General features: G+C 34.4%; 1 pseudogene; it reads right to left on the bottom strand.

Moving 5' to 3' along the window:
* Positions 1 to 546: 546 nt before the first annotated feature.
* Positions 547 to 4,814, bottom strand: LOC149564264 (kinesin-like protein KIN-14C pseudogene; annotated as a pseudogene).
* Positions 4,815 to 6,153: the final 1,339 nt, after the last annotated feature.

Raw genomic sequence — 6,153 nt, 5'->3', positions numbered from 1 at the left:
GAGCATTTCTCTGTTTGGAGATGGTTTGCTATATGATGCTTATGATAATATATCAGAAGGCTAATCATAAATATCAATGTTAGAGAAACTCTATCTTTAGTGGATGCATTTGTAAAGGAACAAAATTTGATGGATGGGTGCATCAGATTGTATTAATTAAAATAGATAATACATATTTATTAAAAATACAAGGTGATTCTTTAGATGAATAAATTTATAGATGAGAAGTGGACATCAAGTGTGTTTGATTTTGTCTAATATTTATGGTCTTGTGCATTTAAATTGTTGTAGTATTGGGATGGATGATCTTTTGTATAACACTGATGTTTCACCTGTCCAAATGCAATAAATATTTGGTAAATTTTGAAGCTTCTAAAATCTAATTTCTTAAGAATTTTTATAAAAACAAACAACTGAATACTGAGAAAACATAAAAAATGCATGTCAAAAACCTAAATTGATAACAAGAAGTCATAGTCATATAAATAATAATAATAAGAATTTTAAAATATGTATATGATATTATTAACAATGTGTAGGACATCTTCAGGGCTTCGATTTTTGCAAATACTTGAGCTCAACATCTTTTCTTGCAATGATTTCCTTCAATTTGGAAATCTGCTCCTTGAGATCTCTAACATCCTTGCTTTCCTTGTTGCTATGTGCAACACCCAGTTCCAAGCTAGACACTCTCTTTGCAAATTTCAAAGTGTTGACTGTCTCCAAGTAAGAGTCAATGTCTTGATTGAGATTTACAAACATGAGTATCTTTGCTTGGCCACCCAGGGAATCCTGAAGAATTTGGGTTAGTTTGCTATTATGATATGGGACATGGGCACTCTTTTTAGCTAAAGAAAATATAATATCCCCAAGAGTAGAGAGAGATTTGTTTATGTGTGTTGCTTCTTTAAGCCTTTCCCTAGTGACCTCTGACTTGTCAATCCTCTCACTCCCTGCAAGATCAATCAAATGAAGGCATCCTCTTACACTTACTCCACAACATAAGTCCATCCCTTCAACATGCACACTCAGTATACTGTGAGAGCGACTGATGTTTCCATTAAGAGAAGTATCATACACAACTCTATTTCTCATCCCAATTTTCATTAAATCTAAAACATCCTACATTGACTCAACATGAGACATTATTGCATCAGGAACACTCACCCCATTGGATTGAGACATGCTTTGAATCTCAACGCTCTTTCTTCGAGAGGCCCCTAGTGAGTCACCATTGATTAGTAGATCACAAAATTTCTCATTAAATATTTCTATCATTTGGACCCAAATTTCATATCTAAATGATTCTTTTCTTTCTTGTGATTTTCAAAAAATGTCATTTAGTGCTCTGTAAGTGACCCCCCAATCTTCTTTTGAGGACAATGCATTAGGACCAAACATTGTGTAGGTTTTCCTTGAACTTGTTTGATTGTATGCAAAAATGCATACATTGTACCCATCAAGAACAGACCTTCAGTGTCACAATATACTTTTTCTTGTGTTGCAGAGGGAGCAAAGATTCTATTGAACTTGAATGTCTCTTTGGAATCCATGCCTAACCTTTTAGGGTTGGAAATTGATAATTCCTCTTCTTCACAGACACATTTAATTGCAAATTCTTTCACACATGATTCATCAGTGGGAAGGAAAGGTCTCACCCTATAGTATATACGAATGTTCCCTTTCAGATCTTAAATTTCATTGTATAGCTGCCAGTTCTCTTTAACAACCCTGGAATAGTTCACTGTGCTATTTGCTAATCCATTCTATTGTTTTTCCAGCATTGATATTTCTTTGTTCGTCAATTGGGAGGCCTTTGTGATGTCTCAAAGTGCTGCAACATGTGCTCCCAATAGTTTAAGGATGCAAGAATATCTAAGCCTTACATGTTTCAATTCCTTGGTAGAATTCTCATCTGGCTCATCCTTTTTTCTCTCTGGTTGTTGTTGAGACAAGAAAAATTTTATTTTGTCATTTTTCTTCTATAACTCTAAGCATAGTTGTGTCTTTTCAGACTCCAATTGTTGCACATGTTCTTCATTAGTCTTTTTCATTGTTTCTAGTTTAGCTTCCAAGGCACTAATCATGGTTTCACTTTCTTGCCTCTCCTTTAATCCTCTCTCTAGGATTAAATCTGATGGCTTTAATCAACATGTATCCTTTTATGAGTGTAGATCCACATAGCATGTGACATTAGACCACATTGACACATTGGCATAGTTATTCATAACTATCAACCCTTTTAGCATTGCTCTTTTGAAATCAGGTCCCATCCTGTTTTAATTCATGGGAAGTCACCATGTTGCTACCAGTGAAAAACTCATAATTTTTGGTGGCGACATAGTGACACCATATTTTTTGAAGAAATTCACTATCAAGAAGTAAGCATGTTCTCATTAGGATACCTTATTTAATGCACCTTCTGATGTTCCATAATGATGACATCCCTTATTAAATGACAAATAAATATTTACAACACCCATCTTTAGTGTTGACCTTGTCATGCTTCACTTTCCCAAGAGGTTGCCATCTCACTACCAGCGAAACTCCTACACATTCTGGTGGCGACATAGTGACCACCGTAATTCTTGAAAAATTTGGCACTGTGAAAATAATATGTTTTTGTTATGACTTTATTTACTACTCTTCTAACGCATCTGACAATTCATTGCGTTAACATGGTTCACTAATGACAGGTAAAAATTTTGGCATTGTTTTCACTTTTGGCCCATCGCGTTTTCCTTTCACGGGAGGTCGCCATGTCACATGGGATAAAGTGACCACAGGTTTCCATAGCGACAAGATGATCACCATAGATTTTAAAAGATCTGATGGTGGGGAAATTTTTGCGAAAAAGTGAAACACCATGAAAACTTTTCTTAAGAGGCATCCAAGAAATATTTAATATTTCAAATTTGTTTTTCTTGCTCAATCTCCAAATTAAATGCATATGGCCTAAAGGGCTTACTTAAGACACAATGTACAAAATACTAGTTAGGTTTTTTCTTAGGGTTAACAATTTTAAAAGAAATCAAACCCTAATTTTCTCATAAAACTAGGAAAAATTAGAGAATGACATACTCATAAAAACATGAGGCAAAAGCAAGACCAATACTGAGTAAGAAGTTTAATAGTGACCGAGTAACCTAGTGAGGATCGAATATTAGAACTTAGTGTTGGCTGAGGAACATCATTTTAACTATTTGTGAGGAATCGTAATTTACAACCAACTAAATTGATTTCTTGGAATGTCAAAAGCATGTTGAAGATAAGGATCGATGAGTTGGATCATTTAATTCTAGGAGAGGATTATGTAAATGACCTAAGAGATGGATTATAAGGGAAGTTTCTAGAAAAGAAGAGAGAAACTAAATGTTGATCATATACATTGTATTTGATGGATCTAATTGTAAACCCTTAGATCTATGGTGGTATTTAAGCAGAAAAAGATCATAATTACCTATTTAAGGAGGTACAAAGGTGAACTTACAGAGTGTATGTGCATGTGCCTATATGCAGATGCTTGTAAAGTTGAGAAGTGACTGATGTAATTGACTAGCAAATCTAAGCAAGAGGCTGAATTGAGTTGAGAAGAGAAGGGTGATTGCTTGAAGTGTTCCCAAGAAAATCTAAGATTGAGATGAAAATGGAGGCCAAACAATGAATCAGTACATGAGAGCTAAACATAGATCTGTACATGCAAAGTGAGTTGTACTTAACAGATCAAAACCTATTGTTTTAGATTATGTTAAAAGAAGGTTTTGAAGGGACTCGAAACCCTATACAAAAATCAAAAGATAAAACTTTGAAGCACAACTAGGTTTTAAAAAGGACTTGAAACCTAAAGTTTTAAAAACATCAAAACCAGGTTTTATAAGGACCTGAAACTACAAGTTTAAACCAAATAAAACAACCAAGTTTTACAAGGACCTAGAACCTAGAGTTTAAAACAAAAACCAACAAAAACACCCAGACCAGAAACCATAACACTCGAACCACAACCCACGACTATAGTAGTTCCTTGATAATACTTGCCACCTCTTTACCTACTTTCACAGTACTCTGGATGATATTTGCAGGCGAAGGAACATGAACCCTGAGAGCCTCAACAACCTTCTTCCTAGTGCTCTGCCTTGTTCTTTTGCTTGGTCCACTAGGACTCCCCACAATAGTATTACCAGGTGATATAATTTCTTCATTACTTTTCTTTCCTAGGCTGGCCACTGCTGCACAAAGACTAGAAGTGACCTAATCCATTTTAATTCCACTTTCCTTGATAAGATGGTGAAGCCCCTATTCATACTTTTTTAGCTTCTCCAGAATATTACCAATCTTCACTTCCAACTGGATTATCTTAGCCCATTCCACATCTTGGTCTCTCTACATTTTCCCCATTTTCTTTTTAAGAGCCATGAATTCATTATATATCCATGAGTCAGCCTAGAGAGAAGTATCAACCTTCAGCTTTGTAGTATGAAGAAAGGAAAGCTTAGAATCATCCCTCCCTTCATCCACATTCCTAGGCTTAGAAGAGGTAATAGTCTTGAATTGGGTATAAATCTCATACCTTCCCTATTCACCCCTTTATTCTGACTATTAACCTTACCAACAAGGTCAATGTCTTTAATCTCCTTTTTTGTTTCCTCCATTTACGCTTCACTGGCATTTTGAGAGGAGTGATCACTCAGTTTTTCTTCCTCCTCCCCATGAGTATCCGAACCTATGTTTTTAGCATGGCTTTCCTCCACCTCATCTTTCAAAGACACCCCATTAGTACCAGAGTACCCATCCAAATTAGAGCTGAAATTCGCCATTTCCATTTTCTCATCATTTTTTGTATCCATCTTCTCATTATTGTCCGAATTCTTAGACTCTGTGATTTCCTCAACATGTTTATGAGATTTTTCCTATTTTGGAACCTTCTTCTTAACACTAGCCCCTTCTTCACCCTTAATTTTATTAGGGTAGGTCTCATGACTAGACACTTTTCTTTTCTTAATGACCAAAGAGGGCTTTATAGCCTTACTTTTATAGTAATTTTCAATAAATAAAATTAACCCTTCATGTAAAACAGGATGAGACTCTTTTTTCCTATGTGCATAAAGGCTAAGAAGCAAGGAGTATTTCAGAAAAAACAAAAACTTGTTGTTACTTTCTAACCATTGTGAACAATATTTGAAATCCTTTAATCAAGGTTGACCTAATGGTCATAGTGACCTAATAGTCACATCCAAATCCTTTAACATGGTGACATTCTAATGGAATGTTCTAAAGTCCTCTAACAAGGCCACTCCTAACAAAGTGATTAAATCCTTTAACAAGGTCAGATTTAATTGTGTGTTTTGTAACCTTTGTAGGGTTGTCTCCTAACAAAGCTCACTTCATAAGAGTGAAAATTAATGAGATGTTACTGGTGGTTTTTCCCAAATTGGGTTTCTACGTTAAATCCTACTGTCAAACTTGTGTGGATGTTATTGTGATATTTTACTCACTAAAGTTTACATTCTGCAAGTTTGTTATATTTAGAACAGTGGACAACTAGTTGGTGTTACTAATAGTTTATAGTAGAGACTGAGCAATGGAATGATAAGATCTAAAGTTGTTTAAGTGTTTGTTTATTCAATTGGTACATCTGGACCTTGGATAACTGATTCACACACCCCCCTAGTTATTCTAAATATTCTAACATTCATTAACAAGGAAAAATAAATAGTTTGAGTATATTAAAAAATATCTGTATCAGGGGTTTGTTGTTTTTAACAATATTAATTGAGAGATGGTTAGTAATTTAATTAATCTATGTCTGTAAAGATTGGTCCTGTTAATAAATCTAATCTAGTTACATGTTATTTCCCACCTTATGCTTTTGTTCAAATGAAAGTAAATTTTTCTTGAATAGAGATCATTTAGCTAATCTTAGAATAAGAAGTCTAGTTGACCAATTTTATTTCCCTAATCCTTCAAATCTCTCTTTCATTATGGTTTTCCTTTCAATTTTGCAAATTTTCCTACCTTTTTAAAAAATATTGCAAATGTTTTTAAAACTTTATATAAATAAACCCAAATGTTTATTTATTAATTTTTTGTGTTTTTTTTGGTAACACGTCCTCAACATTCATGATAAATGGATTGGGCAAAGTGTATCCACTTTAA

This window comes from Cupressus sempervirens, chromosome 4 (assembly GCF_028749045.1).
Source record: "Cupressus sempervirens isolate cs-2001-9-10 chromosome 4, ASM2874904v1, whole genome shotgun sequence".
Classification (NCBI taxonomy): Eukaryota; Viridiplantae; Streptophyta; class Pinopsida; order Cupressales; family Cupressaceae; genus Cupressus; species Cupressus sempervirens.
This window is presented reverse-complemented; position numbering and strand designations above follow the sequence as displayed.